Below are 17,921 nucleotides of genomic sequence, written 5' to 3'. Positions count from 1 at the left end.
CAATCCATTCAATAATTAGGAGATTACAAGTTTCTGTGTTTTAGCACATCTATTTCCATGTTACTAGACTCAGAGCTGCATGAAGGAGAGGGACATTCAGTGGTGTGTCCGTGAAGGGGAAACAGCGAAAAATAATAACCTATTAGCAGTCCATAAAGTTCAATATAAAATATGTTTGTGCTAAAGTGTTAAACAAGTAGAACAAATAGCGTGCTAGTAGCATACAAAATTAAAACGAGTCACAAATGGATATTTTCTATGGCAATTTATTTCACAATTACTCTTGTGGAAGCTTTCATGAATTAAATATGAGTTCTATCTTGAAATTAGGTGTTATAAGGCTAAATTACAAGAGGCAGCCAGTAATTGAGGTGGCTGAAACACGGGGTCTAGTGAACTAATCTCTTGCCGTGTCACGTGGCTGTCCTCTCGCCAATGGGAAACCTCCCCATCACAAAAACAGAGGCAGCTGAGAAAAATTGATTTCTCATCTGAGCCATATTTGATAGCTTTTGAAATCGAAAATTGAAATTAACTAACCTAAGCCCCGTCGTAACAAAAGAGCAAATTAAATATGCAACATGGCTTCCTATTGGCAGCAAGAGGGCCTGCCAAGGTAAATTTGTAAATAGAGTTTAAGATGCAATCCTGCCCCCCCCCCTTTTTCCTTTCTCTCAATGTAAAAGTATAAGTCTGCAGTGGCTTTATAAATTATTTATACCAAAAAAAAAAAAAATTCATCAGCTGCAAATGGCCACTGTGGTTAAGGTCTTCCATGGAGAAAATCATTGCATTAGAAGAGCTCATTGAATGAAGCAGGATTAAAATCATCCACAGTCATCCTTGAGATTGGAATAAACTGTATGTGAAGAGACTTATGTTTTCTTCTAAGGAAAAGTTTTATGAATGGAAGTTTACCAAAACGTCAGCAAAAAAAACCCCAAAACAAGATCAATCATTTAGACTTTACAGATAGCTAGGGCTCAAATACACATTTTTATTTATTCTTTTCATTAACCCCAAACAATAATGGCATAATGGCTTTTTGAGCTTGGTGGAGTATCCACATGCTTGCCTTTTGTCTTGCTTTTACACATCCTAACACGTTACAAAGGATTCTGACAGTGAATGCTAATGATTCAAAAGGTGCTTCTGCAGAGCTGTGGATTTACAGTGGGATTCCCTGAAATGAAGGCAGCCAACAAAATCAGTGATGCCACGCTCTAAATACTGTTTTCTGTCCTTTTAAGAGGAGGAGGGGGGAGGATAGAAACAAACACAGCCAAGGCATCAGCCTTCAGTATTCCTCTCTTACAGGGTTTCTCGTTTTCTCTGCCCAGATTTGCAGGGGAAAACAAAATGATTTAATTCCGATACTTGAGTAGAAACATGTATAAAAAATATAGAGCCAGATCCCTGTCTGCATAAATCAGGATAGCTTCTTTAACTTCAGAGGATTTATGCTACACTACATCATTTAAAGATCTATCTCATGAAATTGTTCCACTTTCCTGCCGAGGCTGTTCAGATCTGAACTGTATAAAATCTAGTGACAACTGTAATGGAGGATATTACACTTAGCCTGTCTGTCATCCCAGGGATCTTGTAAAATCATTTTCTGTTCTAATTTATTACTTTTAGTGTCAATCAGCTGCCGACAAGCTGAGTAACATCATTAGGCATTGAGTTCATCTACTCAGCACTTTTTAAATGCAGTTTAAGTAGTTGTCTCATTATGTGTAGTAGGACAGAAAGTCAAGGTTCAAGGAGTTTTCCTTTTTGGCAGAGATATTGTGGAAGTCTGTGCTATTATCTTTGAAGGAAAAAAACCCACAAGAAAATAGGTCTCTCTTTAAGGATTTGAAAGAATGAAAAGAAGGCAGTAAAATGCAGTAAAACTCACTGTAGAAACTTTGGTTCTGATTTCCCACTGCTTTACTTTGTTTTTACCTCAGATGCGTGAGTTGAAAGGTGTGGGGATGGAGTGAGGCAGTGATGAATCAGGGATTTTGTATAATGTGGAGCTGATGGCTTCCAGCCATGAACTAATAAGTGGTTGGGGTTCATCTCCTAACTGAGAGCCTGCTATTGCCGTGCGGAGAATATAATGGATGGAAATAAACCGGGCACCAATCCTGTAATAGAAATCATTGATTTCCCCAGCCCCCAAATAGAGTATGATTTTTATTTAACACTATTACACATCAGAAGTAACTCCACAGCACTGGATGTGGCAAGGAACAGCGAAACTAATGCGAATTTGCTTGGAATCATTTTCAGGGTTGTTTTTAAAATAAAAATGTGCGTAAATGTCAGAGCAGACACCAAAAGCCCTGCAGCTTCATCCCCTGCTAGAAACCTGAGGGCTTGACTCTGGGCTAGATCCTGAAGAAGGGCCTCATGGCTATCCCTCAGAAGCTCCCTTATACCTCAGCTGCTTCCCAGCAGTGTTTTATGTCAGAAGACAGCACTCCCACGTCACTCTTCGTGTTTCTGCTCCATTTGAACATGCTTCTTCTGGCCATGTTCAGATGAGAAACCACTTGTCTCGGGAAGCCCCAAAGCTGCTGAGACGTACCCATTCAAGGACAGCTAAGAGCGGTGGTCCTTTCTGGGAAGTCCCAGTTAATGGGTGTAGCAAGAAGCCAAAGAGAGGAAATACGGTGCTGGGCTGGGTGGTGACCGTGTGATTCTTCTCTCTGCAACAGGCAGGACGTGGCCATTTTCATGGCCATTTCTCATGTAGTTCCCTGATGCGTGATTAGGGAGACAAAGTAATCATCTTATTGCAGTGGAATGAATTTTACTACAATTTAGGAGGAGAGGCTAATTACGGTCTGGAATAACTGGGTAAACTGGTGGAAGGAGGTCAGGAGGGGACAACTTTTCTAGTGTGAACGGCTATTTAGGATACTGCTGTCTTATTTCCTTACATTCCAGGGGAAGAAGAGCAAGTATAGTTAGATAGAAATAGCATAGAGAAATGGTACTGCACCCTTTCTGGATGATGCTGAGGGTATGCTCCATTGATGGAGTACCAGTGGAAAATATTTTACAAGCGGTTTATCGTATTCATGCTGAATCGATGATTTCATCAGAGAAGATGAGACTTAGTTACATTTACTGTGTCTTAGCAGGGCTGAAGTTTTTTTCTAAATGCATTTTAGTTTTTATAAATAAAAATAAATATGAAAGTTTCTTACCAGTCCTGTCTAAGACATTTGGAACACAATCATTCCTAATTAATACTGGTATAAAATGTGTGTGGTATAATGTTCCTGTTAAACATAAGAGAAGATGGTAATATGAAAAAGCAAATATGTTGATAAGCGTTCCCAGTTCACATAAAATTATTATTGGTTTAAAGTCTGGCCCCCCGCCCCTCAAACTGCTTTATATGACATTCTGTACATTTTAGATATAGTTACCAAAGCTAGCAGCTTTCATGGTATCCATCCAACAGGATATTGTAATCAGAGTGCCAGTAATTCTGGGAAGCATCAAAAAAATGTTTCAGAGGATGTTTAGTCAGAAGAAAATCACAGCAGAGGCAAATCTGAACTGTTTGAGCAAAAGGAAAATTTCCTGCAGAACTGTAGAACAAATTCTACAAATAATTGCACCTACTGGACAAGTTAGATAAGGAGGCAGTACACATTTTAAAATAGTAATCTTGAAACTGCATATGTAGTTGTAGAGTGCATATGGGTGCGTCTTGCTATAAGTAGTATCTTTGTATTAAACGCAAGTTGCTCATTTTGAGTTTAGCTTTAAAGATAATCCTTTTTTTTTATTAGAGCAATAATTAGAATTAATATTGATGTATGGCAACAGTTACATTGCAAAAAGGTATCACTTACTGCATCTGGGAGTGTAATTCTCTTAATAGCCATGAATCCTACAGGGATCCCAATATTCAGATGGGTCTAGATTGTATTGTGAATTCCTAAATTAGGCGTCAACCCAAAATATATTTAAACACATTTAATATGAATAATTTGGCGTATATGTGTATATCAAGGTAAGCAATTGAGAATTGGGGGGGGGGTGTCTCAGTTTTTCAACTCAGTTGCTTCAAATTGAGTCATAGCTTTGTGCTATATATAGCAACAAGGCCCTGATTAAGCACTTAAGCATGTGCTTAAGGTTAAGCATGTGATTAAGTGCTCTGCTGACCTAGGGCTTAAGTACCCTGTAAAGCATTGGAAAAATGAATAAATCAAATTTAGGTCAAATCCAGCCCTGTGCTTACATACCTATGGTAATAGCAAAACAGAAGGTAGGAAGCTTTGCTTTCAGAGGCTCAAAACAGCAGGGCAGGATTACAGCCTGACATTCCGGGGAGGGGGAGCGAGCGGCTGTGACAGCCCCTGCTCCGGGAGGGCACAGGCTGCCAGCCGGAGGCCTCGGCCAGGTCCTCAGCTGGCTGTCACACACGCTTCAGTCTGCAGCAAGCAGGAGCCTGCGGCGAGCGCTGCTGCTTTTCAAAGAGCAGAGTTTATACGGGTGCACATGGCCTGCCCCAACGGGGTGGCCCTTGTCCTGCAAGGATGCTCAGTGCCGCTCCTCTCTCCCTCCGTTTTCCTCCTCACCTTATCCCCGTGGGAGGGAAATGCTACAGGAGTTGGCCTTTCATTTAGGGATAAGCACCAGGGACATCTTGCGTGGCCTCATGTGGAATTTGGATGCCCAGTTTAGAGGTTGGTGCTGGAAGCTCCTCTCTGTGGATCCCTGCCCATGGGACAGTCACACCTGCCACAAGGATGCACCAAACTGAGCTGCTTTCGTGTCTGTTTGCAGCAAAGGTTGTGCTTAGGTGGCTAATGGTGAGAAATAGGAACGTTTGGGAAATAGGAACTGTAGTGACGGACAATGGACAGGCATTTAAAAAAAGGAAGGTGTTTTCTGTGGATGAGTGTTCCCAGAAGTATTGAATATTGTTCTGATGCTGCTGGACTTCTGTGATCTGAAGCTAGCACTGCAAACTTTCATGAAAAAAAGATCTTTTTGTGGGTCTTTATTATTTCCTTGGTCAAAACCAACCACTGCTGGTGAATTCCCACAAAACCTGCTTTGGTAGTTATATCATTCACTGCGCTGGGGAAGGGTAAAGCAAAGAGCGAGCTATAAAGGACTGCAAAGATGAGGATAAGGTGAAGTTTCAAGGGACATAGATCAAATATGCATCCGTAGAGGGGGGGGAAAAATAATCTTAAAAAATACATAGGGTTCCTACGAAGAGTGGTATTGTACCACTTAAAACCTTTTCTTTTGCTTTCCTTTCTTATCCTTGTCTAAATCCTGGCTTCCCTCTGGAAAGGCAAAAAAAAAAAAAAAAAAATAGTCTTTCAAACTCACGAACTTCCGTGCACTGGAAAAGAGGAACACATCATGTGCTGTCACTGCAGACTTATCCTCTCCAGTACCACCTACAGTGGAAGCCTAGCTGCAGGCTAGAGTTATACAATATCACAGAGAGAGATTAAGCATTACATTTATTGTGGTTGCTGGAAGGCGATATTATTGCTGTTTCAGTGGAGAGATTTATAGCAATACTTAATGAATGCTACTAGTTTTGTTATCAGTTGGTAACCATACACATGTTGTGCATGTGGAAATATGACATTAAGTCTTTATAAAAACCTTGGAAAAGTTGGACATTAGTGTTTGTGGCAAATTTGGCAACATAATGAAACTATGTTAGTATAATGGCATGGTATTGTTAGGTTGGGCATATGCTGTTGGACAGAATACAGGAAAAATTAGCCTTATCGGTTTTTGGCATTTTCCTAATGAAGAAATTCTTTGTGATCTATCCTTAGGAATGCGTGCAGATTGTTACAGTTATCAGTCTCAATCTATTTATGAAAATATCATAGGTCAAAACCAGTTCAGAATCTAAATGCAAATTAAAAAAAAATACAAAGCTTTTAATGATTTTTTCCATTTTAGTTCTATTTGAATCATAGCTATATGTGAGTCATCAGCAAAATAGGAACTATTAAGATGGATCAGAAAGATGTGAAACTTAGGAGTTCCTGGAAAAAAAATATTCAAATTTTATTGTAATCGTCTTGGTCTACTGACATCTACTCTCAGTTTTAATGTAGTAGACAGCCCTAATGAGAAATTGAAAGGTAGCAGTCAGCTCAGAGAATTGACTTTTCCCTTCCCTCGAATCTCTACTTAGAAGCACTAAAGAACTGAGCATCCTAGAAAAACTGCAAGAAAAATCTTATTTGAATTCTTTTAGATATAACATTTACTCTGTGTTCTGAGTAGGGGCTTTAATATTACATTACTGGATATAGATGGCTGTATGGTAAATATATATTTGTACGTAGTGCTGAAGTGAAATTTTCATTACTGCTGATCACAGGCAAATTATTAGGCTTAGAAGTGGTGCAACATAACTAAGTTCATGACTGGTATCAAGAGTCGTTCACTTGAATGCTTGTAGGTACAGCTTTTTTTCCTTCAGGAAGGGAGATTTATTACAAGATGCTGCTATCAAAACCTCAGTCAAGATTAGGTGTAAAGACAACAGAACACAGAATAGGTAAATAGCGTCTGTGGTACTCGCCATCAAAGGATGTGATAGAGTATTCTCAGATGGAACAGACAGGTCTGATATTGCATATTAGTGGAGCTAAAGTACATGAGGTATTGAAAATATTCATGCCTCTGCAATGATGAAGAGAAGGCGGAAGCTTTTGGCTTGGATGTTTTAGATAATTAAGAGCAACAAAAGACTATGGTGGAAGCAGATTTGCTGCAGATAGATAGTATATTCTTGCTAGAGAAATGGGATATCTAGCATCGTGGGCTGATGGCCCTTTTTCTTTTCTTTTTTTTTGAAAGGAAAGAGCACGTCGATCTTCTAACTGCATTGTAGGATGCATAATCAGAGTCACGGCAAGTAATGAAATGACTTTTCTTCCTCTAATAATATTCTGTTCCAGAATTTATCAGAATTTTGCAACAGTATGTGCAGTCTAAGATAACTATTACATAGATACATTCTAAAATTCGGGTAGAAGAAACCTACCATATCATGGAATTATTAAAGAGAATTTGAGTATGTAAATTAATTTGACGAGTGTTGAATAAAAGCATCTCATTTTATTGAACCTCCATCACCTTTTTCTAAATGGTAGTGAAGTGGTAATTAAAAAGGGCTAATTATATATTATTTTAAAGTGTTCATTTGTTCTTAATTTTTCAAATTAATTTTCTGATGCACATGCTTTACTTTTTCTGTCTGCTGTTTATTGTCTGCTCTGACTAACCTTTGGGGCGTAAAAGACTGCAGCTAGATGGTGGAGGCAACTGAGAACAGGGATTATAAAAACCTCTTCCATAAATTTTTGACTTCACCTCTCTAGCCACATTTTATTTCCTTTCTTGGCAACTGTTCATAGCTACATCCCAGAGCAATGTTTCCTGGCTGTGGTTTGGGGACCTTTATTGGTCTCTGGGGCCATGCTATGCAGTTGTTTCACAAATCATACAGGTCTCCAGGCGTAAGGTGATCTCACCGAGTGAAAGCAGTAGTGCCTCTCTCCAGGCAGAGGAACAGAGCACCAAAGACATCCTGTAGAACAGGAAGAGTCCTCCTCTTGCCAAAACCTGCATGGAATTCTCCGAGAAACATTGAGGAGCGGAAGTTATCCACCAGGCAAAAACACAGTATAGGCTCAGAAACATGATCTTCTGGTTGCTTTAAAACAAATCAGTGAAAATGAAGTAAAAGGAGGCTGAGGGGAGACCTCATTGCCCTCTACAACTACCTGAAAGGATGTTGTAGAGAGGTGGGTGTTGGCCTCTTCTCCCAGGTGAATAATGACAGGACCAGAGGAAATGGTCTGAAGTTGCAGCAGGGGAGGTTTAGATTAGATATTAGGAAGAATTACTTTACTGAAAGAGTGGTCAGGCACTGGAACAGCCTGCCCAGGGAGGGGGTTGAGTCACCATCCCTAGAGGTGTTTAAGAAACGTCTAGATGTGGCACTTCAGGGCATGCTCTAGTGTCAGAGATTGTAGGGGTTTGGTTTTGGTTTTTTTTTTGTGTGTGCATGGTTGGACTCGATGATTTCAAAGGTCCTTTCCAACCATGAAGATTGTGTGATTCTGTGAAAATCCCAAAGTAAATGTTTGCGTGGTCTCCTGCACCTATAGCTGACTGCAAAGTCTCCTGTGCCATAAGGAGCATAACAGCCTGCATAACAGTAGTTTTACTCTGCTCTACGCTCAAGGAAGTACAAGCTAAGATGCTTCATAGAGGACTGTGCAAGGTCTAGACACTTGGTGATGAAGGCCATCATATTATACACCCGTTTGTAACTCTCCTGGCTCATAGCTGCTCCACCTTGAACTATGTCGCAGACCTGCTCTTAGAGGAGTTCACATGAGTGGCCGTTATTGATCAATTAACGTAAGCATTGTCAAATGTTTTCCTGGTAAAAATCTCAGAAAATGGCATCACTCCCTCATGCCCATTTCAGACCTAGGTGAGGGTAAGGATACGTGAAGTAAACAGGAGAAAAGTTAGATAAAATATATGTATATAGTCTAGCTCTTTGTGTGATTAGCTCTTTATGCACAGATAGGAAATTTTGATGTATTTTAGAGATAAATTGGTACTGAGCAATGTACTCTTTAACATTTTACACCATCTATACACAGCAAATGCAGAGACACGTTTTAGTGTTTAATACCAAAGATGCAAATTGTTTGTGTCTAAATAATAAAATATTTAAGATTGGAATTCATCTTTTTAATTAAAATTTTCCCAAGGCAAGTGAGATTACTGCAGCATGGAGAGATCTGCTGATACTTGTGTAATGTTTTTTTACAACGCTGATGGTGACTGACAAAGTCAGTTAGATGCCACTCTTGAGTTGCCTGTTATTAATATTTTTGTATCAGTGATGAGAAGAGCAGCAGTAACTATTGCAGTCGATGAGCCACAATAAATAGCAGCAAATGCATTCTAACCTCTGACTCTGTGACAAACAGCATGGGTACTATCTGCAGCTCTGGTTTTAATTTCAATGGCATCAAAGGGAAACTCAAGAGCTTCAGAAAATAACTCTGGCACCGTGGCTCAGATAAAATGCTTACCCATAGACATAAATTACCATGGGAATAAAAAGACTACACCAAAATTACATAGTTTCATAATGCTCTTAAATCAAAGTCTAGGGGACAGTGAGCACAGCTCACAAATTGCAACAGTCACACTACTTGATGAGTGGCTTTTTTGGTGCTAACAAACCTAACAGGTTTCTTCAAGAAGTGGTACTTGATGGCATATACTCCAATTGTGGGGGGAAATTCAGGGGACTACACTCCCATTTCATGAAAATTAATTCCCAGCACACATTAGAAAATGTATTTTCACAGTTCTGACTGCAGCATTGCACTGCATGAACACGTGTTCCTGCAAACAGGATACTTTGTTGGACTTTCATTGCCACTGAACTCATTGAATTTGAAGCTGCATGTAATTACTTTAAGGCGTAGTAAATCCTGCTCACCTTACTAGTGATGGCACTCCAAGAGTACTGTCTTTGCAGTCAAAGCCAAGAGAAAGTTGCAATGAGCTGCAGAGTCCCGGGCAACGCGTTTTGCAGGAGGAGAGACTCATTCCAGACCGGTTCCAGTTTGAGTGTTCACTGGGTGGTGTAGACTAGGTGACCACATAAATCCTCCTGAACTCACCTACAGAAACCGAGTTTTAACTCTTTCCTAATCCCTGCCTGTGCATTCTTGCTGCAGCAGCATACATAGTCTTCTCTAATACTCTTATCTGGAAGTTACTCCTTATTCTCACCTCAATTTATGGGAGATTTTTGTCTAGTCTAGGGGGCTTGACAAGCTGGACTGGCTATAAGTGAGAAGTCCAGTTCTGCTTCTCTTTGAGTGATGGAGAAACGGGCTACATCACTGGAATCGTGAATAGTCTTCTGTTACATTCCCGTGTTTCTCCCTGTGCCTAGAAAGGCAGAGGTCTTCTACAGATTTCTGGGGAAAAGGATCCTAGAGACTTAATACTATATCTCTAAGAAGCAGTGGATGTGCCCCTAGAAGTTCTGCTGACATGCATGAGAAGTCAATGCAAGGATAGCGGCAGGAATTCCGTTATGCCCACAGTGTTTTTGCTTTTGGGATTGACTATATATTGCCATTCAGAGCAAGCACTGACCACCAAGATGGTCACCACAGTTCAGACCATACTCTTCCGTGCAGTGAAGGAAAGAGGGAGAAAAAACCTTCTGACTGTATTATTCTGTATTAATACGTAATGATAGATGTTAATGAAGTGTATTGAACTGTAATGAAATGACTTCTTCATTACTTCAGAAGGAATTGCGCCACTTCCACCCTGCTCTGTGTCCCATTTGTGGTACCTGTAGTCATGTTGCAGCCTGGCTTCACATGAGACTTTAAAATTTCAGCACAATTCTTTATTGTGTGTAAATCCCACTGACTCACAAACAAGCTATTAGCCTATTGTTGTTGTTATTTGAAAGCTTGTTAATTACCCACTTAAGTTTTCATAACATAATTTTTAAACTTCTGTGTAAAAGTCCTCAGTTGAAACAAGCTGGAGCTCATTGATGCTGCAGTCTCAAGTTGAGCTACTCGAGGTTCTAAGAATCCAGTGTCTCAAAAGAGATTTTTAATACTGCAGTCAGAAGCGACTCTGTATCTCATAGCAGGCAATCTCATACTAGGGGATTTTAAATGCCTAATAGCTATAGACTACTTAGAAATCAGTTTTCCATCTGAGTCATAAAAATAGTACTAGTTGCCAGATACACTTAAAAGGAAGTGATCAGTGAACCTGATTTTGCAGTCTTAGAAGGTTCTTTGGCAGGTTTTCAGTGCAACTTCCACAGACTCAGTCTTTTACACAGGGGAACAAAAACCTCATGTATTTAAGTTCATCTTTTGGACTACTTTTAAGAAGTAAGGAGTCCTGGTACCATTTTTTTCATCTCAAGGGGAAAAAAAGTCTTTTGTTTGATCTTTTTTTTTCCTTTAAAAAATGTGTTCAGAAGAAGAATAGGGAAGGACAAAAGAGGGGAAAAAAAAATAAACCTGGCATTCTTCTCTTCGGTGAAAGAAGAGAATCATGTTTTGACCACTGTACCTGCAACAAAGTTCCTGCTCAAAACACTGGGGAAAAATGGACATTTACTTTTATTTTGAACTATAGAAAAACTAGTTTCCACTTGAAAGTTGTTAAATGTATTTACCTTTGGAAAAATACTTGTCAGAAAAGTCTGTAGGGGAAAAAAAAAAAGGCATCAGCCCATATCACTTCAGATTTTTGGCTAGATCCTGAGATACAGGTGGTTTTTTTAGAAAGCACAGGTCATATGCAGGAGCATCTGAAAGCTTACCTTTGCACTGCTGTAATCTTAAAAATGTCTCTTGTGCCAAGCTGGAAGATGGCTCTAACTTCTACCAACATCAAATAGCACCTGGACCGTTCTGTCTATGCCTGCTGTTCCCCACGGGCCATCTGTGATCTGCATACAACCCTTCACAATTATTGATACAGTGAGTAATTACTTCTGATGTTAGATATAGCTCCAACTTTCCATTAAAAAGAAAAGGCACAGATGAGGTATCCTCTTTGGAATTCTTAGTGCCAGAAGTAGAAATAACCTGGTGGGTCAAAGGGTGTCCAGGTTGACACATGCTGCATTCAGTCAAGAGACTTGACTTGTCCTCACTTCAGGCTCAAGACACCTTTTGTAAGAGTGTTTTTGATCTAAAAGGTTGATGGAAAGAACCTGAGCGATACGCATCCGCTGGTGTTCGTAACTTCATGCCGTGCCAGTCAGCAGAATATACCCTTCCAACAAACCAGGAAGAATCATATCTTTGTCTTTCGTAAGTATGAATTGCTGACTTCTTATTAATTTTCTTTTGTAAACCTGATGCTTGTGTAGAAATGTTTTATGTAAATACATTTTACTCTGCCGGCTTTCCCTTGATTATATATAATGCTGACCAAGCCTCTTGCTGTATACTGGAGTAGGTCTTTAAGCCTATGCTGAGCTCTTCAGGCATTATATCCATCTAAAGTATGTTACCCACACTGTCCAGAGATTTCAAACTTTGCAATTAATTTGTTTTCACAACAAGCGAGTGCTGTAGGGGAGAACTGTTACACCCAGTTCACGTTTTGGCAGGTGAAGCCCAGAAGCTGAAGAAAAGTCTGTCCATAATGGTTAGGTTTTGGAGCTACCTATGGCACAGTTTCGGGCTCTTTGTGGTTGCCCCAGCAGTTTCCCTCTAGTTTGTCTGCCCTGCTACGATGTCATGGTCAACAGAACCCACAAGGCTGCTATCGTGAAGTTTCCTGACAGGTTCTGCCACAAAGATACGAGGGATTACAGGCACTATGAAATCCACCTGACATGCCAGAAAGGAAAAACCTTGCCAGAAAAAGAAACTAAACATGAGGTGGTGGTGCTCGTGTCCACCTTCACTCGAGGTCCATCAGCTCAGGTTACAACAGGTTTTGTCAGAGAGACCAAGTGATTCACAGGTCATACAGAGCTGAAGTCTGGCAAAAGAAAAGTATTTGAACCTGTTTCCCAAGCTTCAGACTAACCCAATAATATTTACACCCAGTAAAATGTGGTTGAATCCTATGGATTTACACTAATATGAGCAGTGTAACAAAGAAACAAGTAGGATATTTCCTGAAGTCTGAGTCTAATCTGTTCTTTAAATGGTTGCAGAATATAGTTAGAGCTTCTAAAGAAAAACTATAGAACTGCAGATAGAAAAGAAAGTATGTAGTCTTTGGTCAGGATATGTTTTTGTTCCTTCTCGAGTTTGCTTAGATTTTAGCACAAGACTAACCTTAAGAAATCATCCCACTTTTGTCATGCCAAATATTTAAGGAAGGAGAGGCTGGAATTGCTGTTGACTGTCACTGGAGAGGATGGTTTGATGTGTTTTGTAAACGACTGGGCAAAACATGTTCTGCTCCAGCAATCTTGGCTCTTCCAGGACAAAATCGGTCCTGTTCCTTAGCAGCCAGAACGAAGGGGTGGGAGGGGGTCATACAGTTTGTTTTTTATTCCTTTCATTAGCGATACAAACAGTGCTGCAGACTAACCTGGGGGTATTTTGTGTAACAAATGAGCGGATACAATCGCAGTTACAGATTTGCAAGCTGACAGTGAAATTTTGAATGTGTGGTTGGTAATTTAAAGATGTAAAATATTTGCACGTAGCCCTTTTTACTCAGATGTGCACCTCATTTCTTCATCTTGTGCTGACTCTAAAGGCAGAATTCATTCTCTGATTGGTCAAAGCACTGCTCTGGGCCTGTTGCTTACTTAGCAGAATAGATGTGAGTTAAAACAAGGATGAGGGACCATTTCTATGTGTGTTGGGTTTTCATTATTTTAAAATTTAAATAAGAGTCTGAATCACCATAATATAAAGAGACCAAAATCAAACAACCATGGTTCATTCCTGTGCTTTGATTTTTATACCCATGCATGTTTAAAAAAAAAAATAAAATAGAAAACCAAACATGTGTGCTGCCTTTTAATAAAGATCATATTAAAAATTCAATAAATAGCAATATCTCTGATCTCTTAACAAAAGCGTCTGGTGTACAGGAAATTAAATGAAAAAAAAAAAAACTTGTTAATCCTTTTTGATTTCTGTACATGGTAGCTGGAAGCAGAATTCTTTAACTCGCAGGATTCTCTTTTTGTCCTCCCTCTTTTACATTTCTTCTCCTTTTCTTTTTTTTTTTTTTTTTTAATCTTCTCCGGCACAAACGTTGTCTGGGTAACCTCAGTGTAAATGCAGTCTGTTTCTCTGATACATTTTAAAATAAATAATAAAAGAATAATAATAATAGTAAAAAAAAAAAGAAAAAGCGCCATCGTGTCATTGTCTCATCCCTGTGGCCTTGCTGTGAGGGATCCGTCTCGAACCAGGTGATAACCTGATAGACTTTATCTTGTCTTTTCTGGGCCTCCCTGAAGCCTGCCAACACTTCGGCTGGCTGTTAGGCATTTTAAATATCCCCCATGAGCCCTAACCTTACCCCTTTTCTCTTCTTGTCAGCTGGAATGTCTCAGAGCTGTCAGAGGCTTGTTGCTTATTGATGTTTCCGTGTGTTTTATGTCTTTTCTGAGATATGACAGCCCCTGACACAGTGCTGATTTCAATCAGCCGGCTTCTGGAGAGGCCTAAGATTTTGTCCTCGCGCGGTCCCAGCCGCCAGCGTACTTCAGAGGCCTCCGTCTAATGAAAATGTTTCAGTAGGCTGAATAAAGGCCCGCTGCTCAACAAACAACAGTTGATGAATTCACGAGACAAAAAAAAAAAAAAGAAAAAAAAAAAAAAAGGAGGAGGAAACCCTTCCCCCCCCAACCCTCTGCCTTTGTTATAAGAAAAGCAAGAAGAGAGAGTGACCTCCTGAGCCAAAGGTTTTGACACTGAATCAAATCCCTTTAGGCCTGAACTGGCAGGCTGGGCCTGGCTTTAGATTACTTTATCACATCTTAGAGCGACGCTTGTATGTACCTCAGGATACCCTACGTGTAAAGAGTGGATATTTTACCCCTGTTGCTTATTGAGTCAAGTCTCAGTGTCTGGTAGAAAATGAAGGTCTGTCTCGCGGAGCGCCAAGAGGGGAGGAAACGCATCCTTACTAAAAACAGGGAGTGAAATTATTTGCATGGAGACACCTCCTTGAAAGAAAACGGGTTGTGGACTTTGCTTGAAGTCGCTGTGAGAGAACAGATATTTTTGTTCGCAATCAGCTGAAAAAGAGAATAAGCTTTGGGGCAACATAGTGTGTTTGTTTTGTGGATTTTGATCAGGTCTTTTAATCGGCGTCAGGCATGGGGGTGGTACGGAGCCATGTGCCCACCGGGCTGTGTCTGGGCAGAGCTGGAGGCCGAGCCCCTGCTAGTGCTGTCTCCATCACCCGGCCTCGGGTACCATCGCTGCTTCTCACAGCTGCTTTTGGCATTTCAGATGGGGGGGAAAAGCAAAGGCAACAGCCATCCTTCATCTCCACCTGGGGACTGCATGGAGGAGAAGCCTCTTGTAGGGTTATCTTGGACCCTCCGAGGAACCCCCTTCCCTCTTGAGGTATCGTCTGAAGTCACATTGATTCCCTAATCCCCTGATTTCAGCTGAAATTACACTACCGTGAGGCCTTGTTATTATCCAGGCTCTGATGCATATGTCAGGGATCGGCTTCTACCGTGCCAGGTACTGCACAAGCGTAGGAGGAAAACACAGCAGTTGCAGTAACACCTTGAATTGCTAATACTGACACTGGGGTCTTTTCCTTCAGGATATACAGCTCACATTAGGTGCTTTATCTACGTGGAGGAGTCCGCTGATTTTTTTAGAGGGCTTGTACCTGTCTGAGCCTGGGCTGTGGGATTAGGTTCATCAGCGGGTGAGATTTGTTAAGATTCATGTTTACTTCTTTATTTACATGAGTTTGGTCATTTTTATCTCCATTTATTTTCGCACGGAAGAAAAACAATCTCTCCCTGTTCTCTAACTAACTAAATAAACACAGCCCACCCCACTTTTGAACAACATCAGTGAAATCCATATCTGCAGTGACTCAGATCGTTTTGTTAATAACAGAGTGAGCTCTCCGTGTAGCCTGATTCTGTCTTTCAGATGGGAGACTTTAATCCTGAGTCTTATTTTTCACAGCATTCAGCTACTGGTTTTTGAGCAACAAATTACATCCATGCCTCCAAGCCAAACAAGGAGTGAAAATTTCTATTTAAAAGAATGTGGAAATAATACTGTCCATCTACCTACAGTACAATTCCATTTTTAAAGTGCTTTGATATTTTTAACAATATTAATATAATAACAGCAGCATGTGCCTATTGGGTTAGTCTGTATTTTATAACTTGGTATCCAATTTCTCCCTTGTTTCCTGCAGGACTGTCACTATTAATTTCTACTCCCATTTTTTCCGTCAGTGTGAACACTGTCATTGGACTATTGTTTCTAAGTGATAAGCAGCCCCTAGTATTATTATTATTTCACTCCTGCTTGTTGAGCATCAACAAATCTACCAAAAATATTAAAAATTTGGTGGAAGTTTAACTCTCTCTTTGCCAGATGTTCCCCCTTCCTTCAGCTCAAAGGAACAGACTTGCTACTGTATTATCCAAGAATAAAAAAATAGGAAACTAGTAGAAAGGCAATCTGTCACAGGGAAAAAAAAATACCTCGGGGGGTAAAGAATGCCTTCACAGTATGGCTTTAAGGTTTTAATTTATATTGGTCCTGACTCATGACACAGCCAGAGCAAGCCAGGGCCTGGGAGTCAGGTCTCCCACTGACCCTTGCATAGACTGGTTGAGAGAGAGATGTCAGCTGAAAACTCCCAGGGATCATGGGGCTGCCAAGCACTTTGAAAATGACTGCCAATTTGGCCTAGTCTCAGCTGAATGCATGCCCAAGAGGGAGGGAATGCCAGTAATAAAGCAGTTTAGAGGGGAAAAATATTGCTTCCGAGCTCCCAAACCTATCCAGCCTTCTTATATGATGATATTGTTTGCATATATTCACACTGTTATAAAGATACCTACCTGCGTGCACACGTATGTACACTCACTCCTTCCAAAAACAGGAGCAGCCTGCAAAGTAATGCATGAGGCTGATGCCCTCTTCTATGTTCGCTATGCAGCCAACCAACGCCTCTTTAATTTCAGAAGGTAATAACAATAAAAGTGAATGAATTCCAAAACTTATAAAAAACCAAATTCAAGCCCCTACAGTCATTTAAGGAGCAAAACAGGTGAATACCAGAGACGACATGAAGCCCTCCTCCTATTAAATTAAGGTAAAAAATATTTTGTTTTTTCAATGATGGGAGATAGCATAAAACTACAAGAAGATACAATGTCATTGATATCTAAAGTCTCTCCAAATTCAGGTAATAAGTGAAAGTAAAGATTTCTGGGGTGTTTTTTTTTTTTCTCTTGCCTATAAGACTTAAAAGAACCAAGCAGATTCTGTGCTCCCGTTAGTGTAACAGTAAAAGAAACCAAATTTTAAATTTGATTGTCATGAAATCAGTTTTTCTTCTGTTTTATTATGTTCTGTTATGATAGTTGAGCTTAAGAAAGAAAAAAGAAAAGCTTTTTTTTGGTTCGGCTCAAATATGAATGACTGCAGCTCATTCAAGTTCACTGCTATTTCTTTTACTCATGTGAGTAGTGCCACTGGAGTTAATGATATTACTCATCTGAGTAAAGGCTGTGAGATGAGGCCTAACACGAAGACGTGGGAAAGAGAATAGAACATTGCATGAAATGTGCCAGAAGTAAGAACTATTTGGTACATGTAACATGACAGTTCAGAATACCTAAAAGAAAAAAAAACAACCAACAAACAAAACACCACTTGGCAAGCACATTCATCTGCTGCAGCATCTGCCTCCAATATGCTTTATACTTCCATAGATACTTTTGGGAACTGAAAGGTAACATGAATTTATCAAAGGATTAGCAAGCATTGATGCTACCATTCACAACTGTTACAAATATAAATTGTCATAATCATATTACTTGTTTCTCAGTTTAATTTTTGCCAGAATGTCTTTTGTCTGAAATGCCGAAATGTAATCTAGAATTGCATGGATGCTGACACAGCTGAAATATTTTGCATTAGTCACCGTGTAAACTGCTTCTAGAACTATTCTTTTGGTATTTGTGCCTGTACTTGAATAGGAACTTAACAAAGATAACAGTATCTCCACCGCTTCTTTTATTCCATTAAAAAGCTACATTTTTTCTTTTGGCAGCTTTTTTGAAAAATACTGGTAAGGAGGATGGCTTCAGTGTGACTCATGACCTATGGAACAGTCCCACAGCTACAGTA

The sequence above is a fragment of the Larus michahellis genome, chromosome 9, assembly GCF_964199755.1.
Source record: "Larus michahellis chromosome 9, bLarMic1.1, whole genome shotgun sequence".
In the NCBI taxonomy this organism is placed as follows: domain Eukaryota; kingdom Metazoa; phylum Chordata; class Aves; order Charadriiformes; family Laridae; genus Larus; species Larus michahellis.
The sequence above is the reverse complement of the archived record's forward strand: the minus strand, read 5'-3'. Positions refer to the sequence as shown.